The sequence below is a fragment of the Oryctolagus cuniculus genome, chromosome 6 (genome assembly GCF_051225735.1).
Source record: "Oryctolagus cuniculus isolate XC-2025 breed Fujian yellow rabbit chromosome 6, ASM5122573v1, whole genome shotgun sequence".
Lineage (NCBI taxonomy): Eukaryota > Metazoa > Chordata > Mammalia > Lagomorpha > Leporidae > Oryctolagus > Oryctolagus cuniculus.
In genome coordinates this window covers 32,375,602-32,394,548 of record NC_142872.1, presented here as the reverse complement: position 1 = coordinate 32,394,548, position 18,947 = coordinate 32,375,602, and the positions used below count along the sequence as shown (strand labels likewise).

Genomic DNA, 18,947 nt, shown 5'->3' with positions numbered 1-18,947 from the left:
AAACCACAGAAGTATAGGGGCCAGCACTGTGGTACAGTAGGTTAAGCCTCCGCCTGCAGTGCCAGCATCCCATGTGGGTGCTGGTTTGAGACCCGGCTGCTCCACTTCCAATCCAGCTCTCTGCTATGGCCTGGGAAAGCAGTAAAAAAATGGCCCAAGTCCTTGGGCCCCTGAACCCACATGGGAGACTTGGAAGAAGCTCCTGGCTTCTGGCTTTGGATAGGCGGAGCTCCAGACATTGTGGTTGTTTGGGGAGTAACCAATGGATGGAAGAGCTTTGTCTCTGTCTCTCCCTCTCACTGACTGGAATGCTACCTTTCAAATAAATAAATCTTTAAAAAATATAGAGAAATATAGCTAAAATCCAATAGAATAATTTTAGTGAATTTCTAAAAATTAGTAATTCACAAATTCAGGAAGACAGAAAAAAGAACAGAAAGCAGAGTCAAATAGAAAATAAAAAAAATGGTAAAGTGAAATAGAAATGACAAAACTGCAAGTGTATTAAAGTGATGAGCATTCTAAGTAAAAGGCAGAAATTTTCAAAGTGGGTAAATGAAACATCACTGTTTGTAAGACATGCACTTTAAATATAAGACACAAATGGAATAAAAGTAAATAGATGATAAAAATAGGCAGGTTGAGTGTCCATTATCCAAAATTCTTGGGGCCAAGGATTTACAGGTTTCAAAGCTCTGGATTTGGAATTTTTACATTGACTCTATCAGTTGGGCATCCCTAATCTAGAAATTCAAAAATCTTAAATTTGAAATTTCACAGCATTTCAGATTGTAGATTTTTGTATTAGGGATGCTTCACCAGTAGTATGCAAACAGTATACATTAGAGGGTTGGAGTAGCTGTATTATCACCACAATTAACTTTAACTTAGCTTAAAGAATGAGTAGAGGAGAGCTGGTGTTGTGGCTCAGCAGTTTAAGGCACTGCTTATGATGCCAGCATGCTATACCACAGAGCCAGTTGGAGTCCTGGCTGTTCCACTTAGATCCAGATCCCTGCTAATATGGCTGGAAAAGTGGCAGAAGATGGCCCAGGTACTTGGGCTCCTGCCACCCACCTGGGAGAAGCAGATGGAGTTCCAGACTCCTGGCTTCAGCCTGACCCAGCCCCGGCTGTTATGACTACTTGGGAAGTAACCCAGCAGACAGAAGATGTCTCTCGGTGCCTTCCCCCGCAACCACTCTTTCTTGCCTTTCAAATAAATAATCTTAAAACAAATTGGCAAAGAATTGTCACATTTTTGTAGAGTGAATATCTTGGATATTTCCATCCTCCTTCTATGGTCGTTAACATTTTACATTGTGTACTACTGTGTGGTATACTGTGGCCTCTCTTACTTACCTTGTAGTAAAGGCAAGGCAAGATTTTGCCCCACTTTAGAAATAAAAAAAAAAAAAAAACTAATGATGCAAAGAACAGTGAATTAATTCCTCCCAAAGGAACATGAAGTCAAAGAATCTCACTTAATACCCAGGCTGGGGAGTTTCAGGTCTATATTTCTCAGGAAGGCCAGGTTTCATGAAGAGAACAGATCATAGATAGAATGATGTCTGAGACAGTCTACATAGCTAAGAGTCATATGTTTAGGCAGAGAAAGCTGAAGACCACTAATGCTAGTTGATTGTGCTAAATTTATATTTTCTTAAAGCGAAATTTATAACCACTGATCAAGAGAGGAAAGACATATGGAAGCAATATAAACTTAAACTCTTCTATTCACAATCTACAGAGAAGGACTTACATAGCCTAATAAAGCATTTGACTAGATGATTTCTAAGATCACTTCCAATTTACAAGTCTTCGGATTTACCTAAAAGTTCCCCAAAAAAAGAGAATGATGATATTAATGTATTGGTTCAGTCCCTGTTCTGTGCTGTTCATTCTACTGAGGGCTTCACATTTGTGGTTTCGCTTCATCCTCACATCAACTTGATGAGATCAATGGTGTTATGTCCTTCATACAGAGGAAGGAAGATGGCCAACTGTGATGGAGTAAAGATATGGAACCAGATCTACCCACTTCTCAGGCGCACCCTGCTCTTACTTCCCTTCTCTTTTCCTTTCCTTTTTGGATGACTGATTTAGAGGATCCCAGCGTTGCATTATAAGCACCTTGATGATGTTGTGAGAAGAACCAGGGGCATTTTAGAACTTAAACCAAAACAAACATCTTTTGGATGCGCTGAGAGCAAGGTTTCAAATGACAAGTTTGTGAAATAGACCCATCTTCATGGAGACTGCCCTCCATGCCTGGTCAGGTCCCTGAGATTTTTAATTCCCTTGGTGTTTGGCAGAGTGATAGAATCAGGAAGCTTCTCAATAATATTGGAATGCAAATGCGCTAAGCACAGAAGGGGTTGTTTGATGAGTGGCTCACTTTGTTTATGTCCACTAAAATAGAACACCTTTTCCAGGCTTTCTGTCACGTAACTACTGTTATCACTCTTGGTCCCAGTGTTCCCAGCTAGCACAGTGGAAATCACTTCTATTTGTACAAATGGAAAGCATATTTCTGTCCGAATAGCAGGCAAGTGTTGCTTTCTGTTAGTTTGTATATGTATTTCTAATACCTATATATATATATATATAAGAGAGAGAGAGAGAGAGAGAGAGAGAGCTTATTTACCATCCTATATAGAAATTCATAGATTATATAACCGATCTAAAATTTTTCAAATAAATAAGATATTATGTATAATACAAAAGAGAGGTTAAAGTCACTAAGGTAAAACAGCACATTTCATCAGTACAAGCCTCAGACATGAGGACACTGGAAGCCAATTCTAAAAGATGCAGTGTATTCCCAGGCATGTGGCTTTACTGATCCGGATGGTGTGATCATGAATTCACAGCCACAGTGCAGATGCCTACAGCTGGGTTACCTGAGCACTCCAGGCCTTGCTGTCAGTGATGTGCTTTTTTTTTCCCCAAATGATGAAAACTTCTAGATACCGCAGTAGCTAAGTCAGTTACAATCCCCTTTGAGTTATATAATAACACCATGCTAGGAAATTCACGCTGTATAAAAACAACATAAAATACTTGAGGATGAGATCTAAAAGAGGTTTTAAACTCCAGGATGATTGCTAAGACAGTTCAGTGTTGAATAAGAGTCTGTGATGTGGCCTCCCCAGGAGCTGCTCCCTGGATGCCACTCAAACCACATTCACTTCAGTCACTGGGGCTGGTAAAAATGCTGCCACAGACTTCCTCAACATTCTAGAGAACTGGGAACAGCCTCTGTGAGAACAGCTGCAGCAGCCCACTCAATCCCTAGAGGCTCTGTGGAAATCTCATGCTCTTACCCGAGCTGGATTTTCCATATATTATTTCAATATTTGTTTTTATTTGCACTGAGCGACAGGAACAAAGAGGGAGATCTTCTACCCACTTGTTTGCTTCCCAAATACCTGCAACAGGTAGAGCTGCGCCAAGCGAAATTCAGGAGCTATGAACTCCACCCAGGTCTCCCTCGCTGGTGGCAGGGACTCAAGTACTTGGGCCATCACTTGCTGCCTCCAGGAGTGCACATTAGCAGGAAGCTGTGTCAGAAGCAGAGCTGGAACTCAAACCCGGGTGATACGAGACTAAGCATCTCACCCAGTGTGCTGGATACCCACCTGCTATTAAATGTTTCTTACATGAGGTTGAACTTGGATAAAAAGATCAAATCATTTTTGTGGCATCCACAAAGGTGTTCCTGATTCACGGTGAGCAATGCTTTTGGCTCACCCTAGATGGTAATGTAAGACACTATTCACTAAGGCAACTCAAGTGAAGAGAATGCAGTTAATTTACGGGTGTAGAGACGCTGATAAACAAAGAGCAGGTGGACCACAAATATGATAAAGATTCACTGGCACAGCTACAGGCAGCTGTGTATTTAGCTGACTCCCAGGCTGGGCAAAAGCCCTTGGCTGTGTCACAAGTGAATAGGGTCAACTTAGGAAAAAGGTAAGCTCAGGGGATGGTGGTTGTCAACAGTTGCTAAGCGACCAGAAGGCAGTGGAAAAAACATAAGGAATGAGTTGGAGTAGACTGAAAGTGTCAGTGTAAGCAAAGGGTTAAGAATAGCAATGATACCATAGTCCAGGAGAAGGTGACCCTGGCTCTAAGAGCCATCTTCTCCCCATGCTCCTTGAATTAAACCTCTTGCAGGTGCATCCTGACCTGGAGTGGCTCCTGCTAGGTGGCACACACATACGTTGTAGTTTATATACTTGAGTGGTAGCAATGCCTGCTTGATGAGCTTTCTCCCACCCTGTTCCCATGACACCTTCTGCTACCTTTAGGTCTCTGGATGTAAAGTCAGCTCCCAGCACCATGTGAGGCAAACATCTGCTCACCATATTACACTGACCGCAGAAGTGTCTGCTCTCTGTCCCTTTGGGGGAAGGAACAATGGGTGTGCATTCATACAGAAATCTGGCAGGCCTTGAAAGACCACCTTCGGAGTTCCCTCGGCTCCTTCTCAGGAGCTAACCATGCACAGCTCCGTCTTGCTGTGCTTGCGTGCCCGCCTCACATCCCCTTCTGTAAGAAAGCGCTGAAGATCAGGCCCGGACAGACTCCAAGGCCACTCATGTGGAATTCACTAGGGTGCGTGTCTGGCGTCATGTGGGCAAACTTTTGGGCAGCATTTTCTTTTGCAATGCCATGATTGCCTATGCTTCCAAACCCCATTATGAAACTTTTTATCCTCTACTCAGAGTTTTAAAAAAATCATCTGCCATTTTAGTTTGATGGTGAGAGATGTTGCAGAGAAATATTTGGAAAACGGCACTTTGGGGCCAGAAGATGCCATGAGCATCTTTGGAAGGACTAATCACTGAGCATATGTGGAAGGACCCACAGTCATCCCCATTCTTTGCTTACTCACTTAATGACAGTCACAAGCTGTTAGGGAAATCATCCCTGGTGTGGAGAACAAGAGGGAAGGACCAATTCCTGGAGAAGATTTTGAGATTCAAGAGAAGATCAATGGGCAAGAGAGGCCTGCCCAGGTCCTTTCTTAAGGCCACCTCCACCCTCCTGGCGGCGCCCTTCTCTGCTTTCAGGACCCTGCCTTGACGCAGCCCATCTGTTGTTAGCAGCAGCATTATGCTGTGGCTGCTGCTTTGCTCCGCTTACACTGAGCTTCAGGGCTGCCATAGGATCCACTTCACACCAAAAGAGGATGCAGCCAGCACCTTGTCCACAATCTCCATGGCCACAGGGGCTGCACAACAGGCATTAAGATACTCTGCTCTGTATTCTCACGAATACAGCTGTTGCTGCTGACAGCTGTCTCTGAGTTCTTCTCTCGCATCAGCTTGTCTAGGGAAAGATGGTCACAGCATGGTACCCATGTCCCTTCAGGAGTCACACACATTTGGTTTACTGGGAAAAGTGGGTGTCCCATCCCAAATCACTTAACTTTAGGAGAACAAGAAAGGTATTTTTCTTGACAGCTGTGTCCTAGCATCTAGCGTGGGCCTTGCCACAAGCAGGAGTGAATAAGTATGGAAGGCATAAAATGGCAGGAAGAGTGAGCCATCCCTGCTTCTCTCCTCTCCTCTCCCACTGTACCCCACTCGCATTTATGCAGAAAGCTGGGGCAAAAGGTATAAAATGTAGCTGTGAAACAGAAATAGTCGATGTTAAGGGACTAAGAGAGAAGGAATGCCCGTATTGTTTAAAAATGGGAACTTGGGGCATCAGGGAGAATTTAAGTCTTATCCTCTGCCCTTTGTTCCTAGAGTGGCCTTGGACATGTTGTTTAATGCCTGTTTGCTCAGTTCCTCATCTCTAACATGGGGGTGATAATATTCCCTACCTCATTGGTTGGTTATATAAAGATTACAGATAATTCTTATAAACTGCTTGGCACACTGCTTCAGATTTCAATATTTAGTAAATGCTAACTGCTTTTGTTATTTTTCTATATGCTCATTAGCACTAAATAAGAGTTAACCCAGCTAAATGACCACAGGCAGATCTGTACCTCACCGAGGAAAATAGCTATTTTATTAATCTCTGAAACATCTTCATTCACTGGAATTGCTCTTAGTACAGACTTGGCCATTGATTAGCTTAGTTGTCATGGTTACGTTAACCTAACCTTTTGGGCACCAGCTTCATCATTGTTAGTAGAAATGGTTGCTCTGCCTATGCTCAAAAACTGTCACATGTGAAAATGATTGGGAGGAGTCTAAAAGAATAAACATGGGTTGTGGGGATTTGCTATTGTCTAGGTAGCTAACATTTTAGAAGTAGGTTAGGATGCAGGAAGAGATAAAAAACTGAAGGCACTGGGTGATGTATACCCAAACTTGCTTATTCCGATTACACTGACTCCCATGCGTCAATGAGTTGGATAATTCGTGATTCATAGGAACTATGCAAGCCATTCTAGCTGTGCATAGATCAGTAGACATGTCCTCTTTGGAAAGCCAAAGAACTCACAGGGTCTTTGTTTTCATTACATGATGCTCTATGGCATTTACAAAACAGATTTTATAATTAGATATATAACAGTGTTAGATAAGTAAAAAACTCAAGCCCTACTCTGACCCCTATGCAGTGAAGCACGTAAAATCAGAAGAATGTAAATTACATAACAAATAAGGGAAATAATGTGTATAATAATCTTTGTAATTTTACAGTGATAAGCATTTTGCATATATCATATATTATAACATGCTGCCTCACTTAATTCTAGCCTGTAAGTAGATAGTATTATGTCCGTTCTATAATAGAAAGAAGAAATGATGACTTGTTGAGGCTCATCTCGCCAATCACCAGCTGTGAGTTGTAGAGCCTTGCCCTTTTTAATGTCTACTTTCCTTGCTTTGTTTCCTAAAGGATGGTTGACTGGAACTGGCCGGCCTGTGTCACCCTTTGTGCTGACAGAGCATGAGATAGAGTGACATTTAGAGCACAGGATGACTCAGGCTGCTGTTAATCTTCTCTTGAACTGGCACAAATTCAAGAATGAGCTTGTGCCATTGACACTCAGAGTCTCTGGAAACCCATATACTTAACTCCGTGGCTGTAGATCCCTGCAGTGACAGAAGACCCTACTCTCCTTACATAACAGTAGCCCTTTAATTCCCACAGCAGTCTTTTTGAAATTGTCATGCCATTTTGTGTGTGATCTTTCCTTAAAAAATTAATTGAGATGTATTGGGACAGTACAACATCTAAAGAGTAAATTTGGAAAAGGCTACTTTTTGGAAATTAAATTAAAGGACTTTCATTAAATACCTGATGCCCATGTACCTACGCCATCATCTATGGAGCATGGCCCCTATGTAAAGCCCATCTATACTGAGAATGTAGGGGACAGAAAACTGAAAAAATTATCTCTGCCCCCCCCACCCAGCAACAGCTGTTATTTTAGTGTAATTGAAATGAGTAAGTAAATAGATAAATAGGGAGGCAGGGATAAGGAGAGAGATGGGTGGATGCAGATTCAGTAGCAAATATGAGGATAACGGCTAAGGAACTGTGTTAGGTAGGAGGGTGACGAATTTTGCCTTAAGGCTGGAGATCTGCAAAGCCATCTTGGAAGAGGTGGAGTTAGATCTGGGCTTTTAAAAAGGATTGGGGGGAGTGGGTGTAAGAGAAGGGTCGTGCTGCCCAGCAGAGGAGGCTGTCTTGATAATCAAACCCACAGATGGCCTTGTGGTCTTTCTTTTCACTCACCTGAGAAACAGTTGGAGCTTCCTTCACCACCAGTTCCTTCTAACTGATTCAGGTATGGGATGGATCCCTCTTAACCATCTCTGGCCGATTCCCCTGGGGACTCCAAAAACAGAAATGTTAAGGCAAGAAATAGGGAATGGTTACACCCTGGCAGACCCAGGTAGCTGGCCATTTGTGTTCACAGAGGGTTTTCTGATAAAGTACACAGTACACTATAAGCACCTGCTAACAAACATGTCCTTAGAATACCTTACCTCATTTCTTACCTCTCTTTTATCCATGTCTCTCATGTTGTTTAATTTAACAGACATTCATCCTATTTTATACAGGGTTGTTTGCTGAGTACCATATAAAAATGTACTAATGTATAGCTTAGGGGTGGGCATTGTGGATTAAGCTGCTGCCTTGGGTGCCCGCATCCCATATTGCAGTGTCTATTTGAGCCCTGGCTACTCTGCTTCCCATCCAGCTTCCTGCTAATGTGTCTGAGAACACAGAAGATGGCCCACATCATTGTGGGCCTTTCATACTTTGGTCCCTTTTATCTAGAGGGAGACCTGGTGGAGTTCTGGCCTTCTGGTTTGCACCTGATTCAGGCCTGGATGCTGCAGGCATTGGGCATGAATCAGAAGATAGAAGATTGATGTGTGTGTGTGTGTGTGTGTGTGTGTGTGTGTGAGATCCTGCCTTTCAAATGAATACATATTTTAAAGATAGGCTTCTATCCTCAAAGCATCATCAAGTAACTGAAAACAATACAAAGCTATATAGTCCGAAGTACATGTGCACAGACATTTTATAGCATATATCTACCACAAAGTGAATAAGTTGGGTAAAAAAAAAATACACACACGCACACACACACAATGTAAAAGAGCATCTGAAGAGAAAGTGGTCTACACAACATTTTTTAAGCTCCGGCTTCCTCAGATTTCTTCCTTCTCTATGATCTGCATTCAATTTAGACTTTTGATGTGGATCCTCAATTTCCTTTTGATTTGAGCAACATTATATGCTATTCATCCCAAGTGGTCATTTTTTAGAGAGAGAGAGAGAGAGCGAACTTCAGTCTGCTGGTTCACTCCTCAAATGGCTGCAATGGCAGGAGCTGGGTCAGGCCAAAACCAGGAGCCATCAGTTTCCTTTGGTCGCCCGTATGAGTGAAGGGGCCATTCTCCTCTGCCCTCCCAGGCACACCAACAGGAAACTGGATCAGAAGTGGATCAGCAGAGCTCAACCCAGCACCCATATGGGATGCCAGCAGCTCTGACAGTGGCCTAGCACCCCCCCCCCCCCCCCAGTCTTCCATGAATAAAGAGCCTCTGTGGAGGTATAAACATAACAAGACGACAATCCCTCTCTGGGAGCCAAATGGAAAAAATGATTTTTACATCAGACTGAGAGTTCAAGAGAAAAATACAGAGCCTGTATTTTCAAGTAATTTAAATAAAAGAAGACACTGGAACAAAACTAATAACCAAATTGATTATCTTATTACAAAGAAAGCCTAGTCTACTTCATTATTATAAAGACAAACATTTTTGGAGTGAAAACTGACCAGTATTCTTAATATTAAAAAAAAATTCTCATTCCTGATTTCCAAGGAAGTGGTGCTCATGTTCAGCTCTGCCGCATCTCTGTAATGGATTATGAGCTGTAAGGATTCGTTAGCACATCACAAATGTGTGTTTCAAACGTCCATATTGAATAGCGTAGAATGTTTCCGTGGTAGATAGAGTGTTAGAGGGTCGAGTCTAGTATTCTATTTTAAAAGTGAATTCAATTGCATTTATGGATATTTGATAACTATCAAGTGAATTTGAAATCACAAAGAGCTGAACATCTCAAATGAAAGAGCAAATCGGAAAGCAAAGGGTGTAAGAGAGAACAATCATTATCTTTTGTTTCCAGAGCAACTCTTCCCGGATAAAACACCTGACTGATCAAATCATGGGTCAAGAAGTTTGATCCTAGCTTCATCAAACTGGATTATAATTCAGGGTCTACTATATAAAAACTTAGTTTCAAACACCTTCCTTTTCACATAATGCATTGTCATCATATTCACTCATAATTTTATGATCTTGGAGTGCTGTGAAATGAAACATACTAGCAAAAGTTTAACAAAAAACAACATGGCCAAGACAACTACTCAGTAGTAAGATGCATGAGGGATGACAGAGCACAAACATCACAGCCTTTCTGTGACGGTGCTTTGTGCCCACAGCTTTCCAGTCCCTTTCCCAGCCTGTCATTAATATGTGCTTCATTTGGGGCATGCAAGTGAAAATGCTCTGGCAAGTGAAACACGGGCATCTCAGTGTGGAGGATGTAGCAGCATAGGGCCACGAGAGCAAGGATAGCTCTCCCACCTTACCGTCATTCTCTTCCCTGCTGTCCCCATCATGTCACAGGCAGAGCCACCTCCCAAAAGGCAGGCACTGGAGGGTACGGAGGTGCATTCAGGACAGAAGAGAGGCCAGTGTGTGTCGATGTGTATGTTGAGTGGCAAGTGTTACTATTTCCTTTGGATTTGGTTCAGTCCTTGAATGTTTTGTTCTAATTGATTTGTTTGTTTTCTATGCTATGCATGTTGCAATAGGCAGAATTTTTAAAAATCAAATTCATCAACTTAATAATTAGCTTAAGGTGATAAAGTACAGTACTTTAAATGATTGAAAATACCTATTACAAGCTCTGAATACAATAATTGTTTAAGAAGAGAATCACACTTTTAAACTCCAGCCTCAAATGAACACTGTGTTAGTCTACAAATAGAAGGTTGATGCCAAGCCCAGGAGATTGTCAAGTGCAGCTTTGATAGAGCATGGCAGGCAGGGGGTTCTAGGGCTGAAGACTCCCCTGTTAAACATGCTCTTCCTCTAGTTGCCTATGGTGTACATTGGGGATCCCTTAGCAGAGACCCACAATCCATTTCAGCTGTCACTTATTTGTGTATACAGAGAGAGCTTAGCTTTAGCCAGGAAGGTGACTTAGTACCTGTGACTAAACAGGTTTGGATTTTAGATAGAATTAAAGTTCAGAAGAGAAATGAAGAAATTTCTTTTGATTGGGAATGCATAAGTGTACATGGTGGGGGGCAACACAGAAATTGGTTTCTCAAGTCATCTATATGCTTTCCTTGTATATCTACAATTAAATGAGTCTAATTTTTACCAGCTAGCAATCAGGGGTGACTAAAATACCACTTATTTGAAAAATTCAGTCTTCATAGCTAAGTTTGTCCCTTAGGCCTCCTTGCCCATGTCCTAAAGCTAGTGATAAAAGCACAGTGCAATCTGGGCTCTTGCTAAGCCTATGCTTTTGTGTTGTTTTTGTTTTGTCCAGAAGTCTCTTCAATAAAGCGGTTTTGTTAGCCATAAAAAAGTAAGATTAAATAGACTTATGTTTGTAAAGATATGTGTAAGTATAATATAAATATCAATTGTATGTAGACACTATGGATATATTAATATAAAAATACAAAAAATGTGTTTTATGACTTAAATTATACAATTTCAATGGGTGCCGAGAGGTTCTAGTAATGGCTAATTTTGGAGTTTGCATCCTCAGATTCTGAGGGCTAGAGTTATGTTAAATTCAAGAATAAGGCAGAGAAATAGGAATATCCTTGTTCTGTTTTTCCTTGAATTTCTCTTTCCTTCAATTATATTCTTCTAGATCGAATTTAATATAGTAGGCCAGTTTTTTTTTTTAAAAAAAAACCTCTAAAATCTGTTGACTATTTTTCATTTGCCCTTATTGTCACAGAGAGGTTCTTCTACTTTTTTAAAGTTAATTTTAAATTTTTTAGTATTTGAAAGGCAGAAAGAGTGAGAGAGTATTTGAAAGGCAGAAAGAAAGAGTGGGAGAGATTTCCATTCGCTGCTTCACTCCCCAAAGGGCTCCAACAGCTGGGGCAGTACAACGCAAAGCCAGGAGCCTAGAACTCCATCCAGGTCTCCCTTGTGAATGGCAGGGGCCCAAGTTTTCAGACCATCATCTGCGGCCTGCCAGAGTGTGCTTTAGCAGGGAACAGGATCAGAAGTGGAGCCAGGATCAATTCCCAGGCACTCTGATAGGAGATGCAGGACCCCCACGTAGCGGCAGCTTAACACACTGTACTGTAACAAGTATTCAGAAAGGCTCTTCCTATGAAATGTATTGTATGGCCTTGAACCCCAAGCTGTTTCTTTATCCTTTACTAGAATAAAAATAATTCCCCTGCTTTCTTTTAATGAGTGAGAGGTAGCCTTTGATTGGCCATTGTAAATATTTAAAATACACAGCACTACATAAATGTAAGGTCTTATTATTCAGTGCCAATCCTCCTCCTTTTTGACTTCTTCCATGTGTTCAGGGTTTTACTAAGTGTCCCATACCCTGCCAGTGGCTCTGTTTCAGTAAAAAAGCACCAGAGATAAGGAAAAGGGCCATAGTCAAGTTTTCTGCTTTGTCAAGGAGGGGAAGAGGGAGACAATCTCGACACTCTCCAGTCCTGTGTTTGAGTTTTGCATGGAAGTAGCGTGGAGCTGTGCAGGCCTATTCACTGAGGACAAAGCTGATCGGGGGAGATTCTGTTCTCCCCAGCAAAACAAGAGACAATGAAAGAGGTGGTACTGGAGAGTTACCATGTCCGGCTGCCTTGTTCTAATCAGGAGAACTTGGCTTGTCCACGGTTTTGTGTATGGGAGTCACAAAGTCGTTATCTGCTCCAACACTTGGAGAGCCCATTATCTGAATGCAGAATAAGGAGCTGGAGTTTAACCCCTCCTTCCTGATGATGTCTGTCTTGAGTGTGCTTCATGGAGTTCATAGAACTCGTCACAGAGCCAGCTTCAAACATGGTGCCCAGAGAGAAATGGGCAGCTGCCCTTATTCTACAGCCTGTAGAGTTTGCTGAGAATTGGGCAGGTCAAAGAGGTGGCTTTCTAAAGGACGCTTGCTTCTGCCAGGGTTTTAAAGCATCTGTAAAAGGGAGGAAAATTACCGTGTAAAGCCAGAGACTTGGCTGTGGAAGGCAGAATCCACCTCCGGAGAGAGAGCATCTATTCAGAAAGCTGCCTTGCTGGGGTTCTTTAAAGGAGAAATGTGAACTGCCACTCCCTTTTCTGGGGGTCATGTTTCCCGAGGACCCATTAAAAAGCAGCTAAATCAGTGCACCTAATGGAACTGGAGTCAAATGCTGGAAAGATCAGAGGTGAATCCAAGGAGGCCAGGATGATAGCAAGAGTCCAAGATCCGGGACAAGACAGTGGAGAGGAGCAGCTGGGGGCCGGGAGTCCAGGCTGCTGTTCGCCCCTTGGTCTCTCTGTTACTCCCCAGAGCTTTCAGGACACTGGAAGAAATTCAGGGATGTAGTTCAGGGGAGGACTGTGCCTTTTCTGTGGTTCTGATCATGGAAATACAAAGCAGCGCAGGATCATCAAGAGCCAACGAACCAGTCCTTGCTTGGGAAACCTGGACTCTACCTGGAAGGTGCAGCATGAGGGCATATTTGGTCAGGAACAGCCGGCAGAGCATCTCTTAGGAGGTGTGGCACATGCAACAGCATTGAAGTCAGAAAGTACTTGAGCTGCTTAGAGTCAAGCTGAATGGTAATGGTTCTTTTCAGTCAGGCAACAAGATTTTTTTGTTGACTGTTTAAAAGTGAAGAACTTAAGGAGTTCAGGAAAGAGAAAGACGCAAGCAGATTTGTGTCATAAGAAGAGAGCTCAGAGTGTGCCTTCCAACCATAAATACACATTCACATGCTGTTTTATGCCAGGAGTCTGCTAGGCACTAGGGACTCAGTGATGGGCACGTGGACTGGTCTTGTGGGGCTCACAGCTGGGTTAGGAGATAAAAGTTACAAAATAGCCACAAAAATTAATATTTCCCTACAGGTGGTAAAAATGCCATGAAGCAAAGTCAAGGGGTGCTTTGACTGAGATTAAGAAGGAAGATCTAACGTTGATGGGGGGGCTTCAGGGAGGCTTCAGGGGGGCAGTGGGAGGGTGAAAGTAAATCCTCCCAGGTGAAACTTGGCAAGTGAGTGGGCACCAACCAAGCTGAGAGAGGGTAGAATGGCTTGGTAGAGCTTGAGGAACCAGAAGCTTACCAGTCCAAGAGGAAGCTGTTTTAATGGGCCAGACAGGATCCTGATTTCTCATCTACAGAATTTCAGGGATTGGTTTGTTCTAGCCTATAAAGCCATCTAAACCATATAGTCTGGAGCAGATAAGTACCTGCTGTGTATTTGACATGGTACTCAATACTGATCAGGAAGGAGGTAGAGATATGGAAGATACGGGTCCTTGACAAACAGAGTGACTACCCAGAAAATTAAGTATTTGAACCAGGGTGAGAGGTTTAGCTATAGATATGTATAAATATAGAGACTTTAGTTTCATAAAGTACTTTTCTTTGTTTCTCGTTGGCATGGCAGAAACATCTACCACTCCTGATTCCAGCTTCTATTCCTTAGGTTTCTTCTTTTGGCTCAATTTCTACTTGGGGTGTGTACATTGGAAACTCATATAATACAACATTCAACACCTAGTGATGCCATGCTAATCATCTTTGCAGTGCACATAAAGGTGCTGTCAACTGCCATGTAGTTGCTGACTACCACAACCTGCAGGAAGAGTGCCACGCTCAGAAAGGCACTCAAAGTACTGAGATGCATGGATGAATGTACAAATGACCTCCGCTTCCAAGTTTTCAACTGTAAAACAGAGTTTGAGCTCTGCCAGCAGCTCCCTCGAGCTGTGGTCTATGCAGTGTGGGTTGAGGGCTTTCCCTTATGTGTTTTCTCCCAAGTGATGAGCAAAAGCCAGGTGTGTTCCTGCTCTTTCCATATGCACCCAAGATCTTTCTTGTTCTGCCCCCGAGTTTATCTCCTCAGCCCTGATCAGCTCCAGAGAGTTTCTTTGCCAGGTTTTCAGGATTCTTATATTAAAAACTGGGAGGAAAGTGAGTAAAGGAGTTTGGGCTAGGAGCTAGGGTTGAGGGAAGAGAAGTTTTGTTTTTTCTTTCTATGGGCCATCTTTTTGATAATTCTGATACTTTTGTATTGATAGGATCATATAATAAATTCTATTTTCATTGTGGACAGCATTGTAAATTCATAGTTACTTCGCCTGTTAGTTTGACTACCTTCCCATCCGCAGGAAGAACTTACGGTCTGATTCTCCTCTCCCTTCTTTGTGCAACAGCAAAGTAGCAAACCAGCTGCAATGGGCAAAGGAAGAGGACTGCATTGAAGGGGAGTTTTAAGCAGTGTTACTTTAATGCATGAAAGCTCTTTACAGTGTCCAAGAAAAACAAGCGAAGGAGATGAGCTATGATGAAATTCTGCCCTGGCTACTGGACCGTCTGAGTAATCAGGACGTGTCTCTGAAATGAGCTGGGGACCGCTCCAATGCTCAGCTTCTGTCTTCACTGCGATTCCTCGTGACCACACTTCCACTTCCTAAGGGTACATTCTAATGGCAGGCTGAGACAAATGCAGGTGGCACTTATGGGAAGCATTACTGGGAGGAACATTTGCATTCAAAATTCTTGTAACAAGTAGAAATAATTCATGAAAGAGTGAGTCCCCTGTTAAATCGTTAAAAGCACTGAGGAAATCTGATCGTGGGCCGGTGGTTAGGCTGACGTCTCAGGTCCTCTGCTTTTCTAAAGTCGCACTCCTCTGGGCATTCACAGGATGCACATGCAATGGAGATAACTGCAACCGTGTGTGAACCCGAGAGGGAGCCCTTCTGTTGCCCCGCATCAGTTCCCCAGAACACCGAGGAACCGACTGCTTTTCAGTCACTCGGATGGGCATGGATCAAAAAGCTGTCTGTCAGCCTACAACTACCTCCAAACTCAGCACCAGCATTTCACTATAGAAACAAGTAAGCAAAAGTACAAAGATTCGTGCAAGTCAAATACAATGGGAGTACAACTGGTGATAAGATGTATGCATGTGTCTGGAAAGGCTTCCTTCCTGGAGCAGGGAGGCAGAAGTTCTGTCAGTGCGGACAAGTTGAGCTTACACTGCCCTATGGTTCTTCGGGCGAGGCAGAACACTTAAAATATAAGGTTGGATTGAGAACACTGCAATCTGTTGCATTTAGTAACTAACTCTAACTGAGCACTTACCGAGTGCCAAGCCCTGATCCTCATGAGCGTTGGGTGTTGCAACTCCCAGCATCACAGATGAGCTTGCTTTTCTGTAGTACTTGGCTCTACCCTCTGGATGGGTCTTTATCTTCCACTGTTGTCCTTTGCCACCTCTGAAATGGGTATTGTGGCAAATGCCCTCGTTAAGGGCTTCCTGATGAAGGAACTTTGAGGGCTGCAAGTCATTTTAAGTTTCTCAGATTTTAGACAAATGCAGCTTTCTCCAAAATGCAGATTTTCCATCTATGTGCTTGTAGTCAGTCCCATGTGCCTGTAACCACATCCATAGTTCTTGTTTGAGACATGGTTTTCAAAGATGCTTTATTTCGTTGTTGATTCCTTTAAGGTTAAAGCCACACTCTAAATTTGATCTTTGCCATGAGTCTTTCAGATCCTTGGGTTCCTGGGCATTTGTTATCTGCAGCTTTTTTTACTTCATATTTCTCATAGTTTATGCTCCATATACAGTGAGTTTTCCAATCTTTCAAGACCTCACATTCCTGGGCACCTTTCATTTCTACCAGTTTTTCCTAGAATGTGTCTTTTTTCTCTCTCCCTCTCTTTCTCCCTTTCTCTCTTCCTCTTTCCCCCTCTCCCCCCCTCTTCCTCCCTCCCTCTCTGTTGCTATAGCCTATACACACACTAAAACACAATGCTAATGGTATGTCTGCTAAAACACTCTCCTGAGGCTGCCATCTTGGTACCCATGTGGCCCCCTACAAAGATAGCACAGGTGAGAGTTGTAAAAATAAAAATTCCCTTTGCTACCGAGTGGTGTCATTTCCATATCACCCATCCCTGTGATCAGCTTCCTCCGACTGCTAAGCCATAGACTTGGTGCATTCTAGCTTATGCCACAGATATAAACCCACCCCTCAAATATAATCTGTGAAGTCTTTAGAAGTTTATGATTTCTGCCAAGTATACCGGGGCTCTGACAACTGTGACACCTCCTTTCTTTTTTTTAATTTTTTTTAATTTTTTTTAATTTTTTTTATTTATTTTTTTTTTTGACAGGCAGAGTGGACAGTGAGAGAGAGAGAGACAGAGAGAAAAGTCTTCCTTTGCCGTTGGTTCACCCTCCAATGGCCGCCGCGGCCGGCGCGCTGCGGCCGGCACACCGCGCTGATCCGATGGCAGGAGCCAGGAGCCAGGTGCTTTTCCTGGTCTCCCATGGGGTGCAGGGCCCAAGCACCTGGGCCATCCTCCACTGCACTCCCTGGCCACAGCAGAGAGCTGGCCTGGAAGAGGGGCAACCGGGACAGAATCCGGCGCCCCAACCGAGACTAGAACCCAGTGTGCCGGCGCCGCTAGGCGGAGGATTAGCCTAGTGAGCCACGGCGCCGGCCTTGTGACACCTCCTTTCTAAGTAGGGATTTGGAATTCTGGGCATTTCTACCTTTAGTTATACAACGGAACACACAGCTTGCAAGGTCACATGACCAAGGGGAAAAGACAGCTTAATGTGATCACGAATCAGCCCTGAAAGACTTTGGCAAAGCAGTGACACATCCTCCTTCCTCACACAGCCCTCGGCCTTGCCAAATAGTGTTTGGTCAGTGACCATCAGTGCCTCTGGCACACATATTAAATCAAACTCGGAGGGTAGGGTTTGGAATCTTCAATTTAGCTTGTATCCCAGTGTTGGAGAACACTTGTTCCAAGATAGGTAATGGTATAACCATGCTGTTCAAAATACAAATGAGGCTTAGATATACTGCAGGCTATCAAAGGTCAGCCAGAGTTGATGCCAAAGCTGCCTTTGCCTCCTAATTCAGGTCCATTGCAAACCTCTAAAGTACAAAATCCCCATTATAATACAAGCCGAGGTCTTTATTTAAGACCATACAATGAAGACCCAGGATTTGCTTTCTTTCCCTGGGGTCCTGAGGGTTGAAAGAAATTGTGAAGGAAGGCATATTAAAGCAGGTTATTAGCAAAAATCCAACAAATCCCAGAAGGACAGGAGCAGAGGAGGGAAAAATATTTCCCCATAGAAGAGAAAACAACTTGGTCAAGTGCAAATGTGCTAATGCTTCATGCTCAAAAAGCTTAAAACAAGTGAATCCCTGTGATCAGGTTTTCCCAGTCCTGAACTGGACCAAATGACAGGGTTGGAGCGATGCGTGAGGGACTGGGCTATCCACATGGTGATCACAGGGTTTGACACTGTTCTCTGTACTTCCTCAGAGCTGACTTCATCTGTGTGCTCCATTCTCACACAAAAATGGCTTCTATACATCTGCACCTGATATTACGTCTGTTGGAGTCAAAATATTCTGTCAAGGTGAAGAGATAATCTTCAGAACTATGGGAAGTTGTTTTGAAATTTGCAAATTGTACTCTTGGATCCAACCAAAGAAGGGAAAACTAACATCAGGCAAGGAAGAGGGAAAATCTTCCTTGCTAAAAGGACAGAAATAGCTTAAGCTAATTATGTGAGCCTAAAAAAGTAAGTGAAAATTAATGAGAAATAAGAAGAATCTTAACTCTGGAAATAGCCTCTCTTCTTTGTCGTTGAAATCCTATACCGCTGGGTGGAATTAACTCAGGTCAGGAGCCAGTGCACCAAAATGCAATTCTAGAAACCGGGAATGCTTCAGGCATCTTGAATCCAGCTAAGTATCCTGCAGTATTTTTCCAAACTTGGGAGTTCAATAGACTATGATTGAAATCTTGCCTCGAGCTTTTACTTTTGGAAAACCATACATACTTTTGAACAAATTCAATTTGGATGTTTGTTATTTTCTTACCCTTTAACTCATTACAGTGTTATTTTGTAGGCATCATTTGTTTGGGAAGCAATCTGATTCCTTTGGAAAATCTTTGAAAGCCTTTGTTGTCAGGGTGTGTATCAAAGTTTTGCCTATTCTTGACTCTCCACATTCAAAGTGAGCTGGAAAATTGTGCAAACTGTCTGAACCAGGAGTTCTTAAAGTCTAGCTCCCATACCACCAGCAGCAACAGCTTCACCTGGACACAGGGCCCTCACCCTCAGAAAGACTCCAGGCTGGGTTTAATGCTTTTGCCATCTTGAAATGCTTAGCAGTTTTGCCTTTGTAGGTAAAACGCAAGGGGACACTGAGACAT

The 18,947-nt window shown here is 42.9% G+C and overlaps 1 long non-coding RNA gene across 1 annotated transcript in view; it reads left to right on the top strand.

Annotated features, from left to right (window-relative positions):
• The window catches only part of LOC103347907 (uncharacterized), a 60,386-nt gene extending 42,089 nt beyond the window's left edge, over nucleotides 1-18,297 (top strand). Inside the window, exons 3-4 of the long non-coding RNA XR_016236262.1 lie at nucleotides 15,396-15,589; nucleotides 18,048-18,297. This is a non-coding gene — a long non-coding RNA (uncharacterized LOC103347907). The remainder of the gene's footprint in view (nucleotides 1-15,395; nucleotides 15,590-18,047) is intronic.
• The last annotated feature ends 650 nt before the right edge of the window (nucleotides 18,298-18,947 follow it).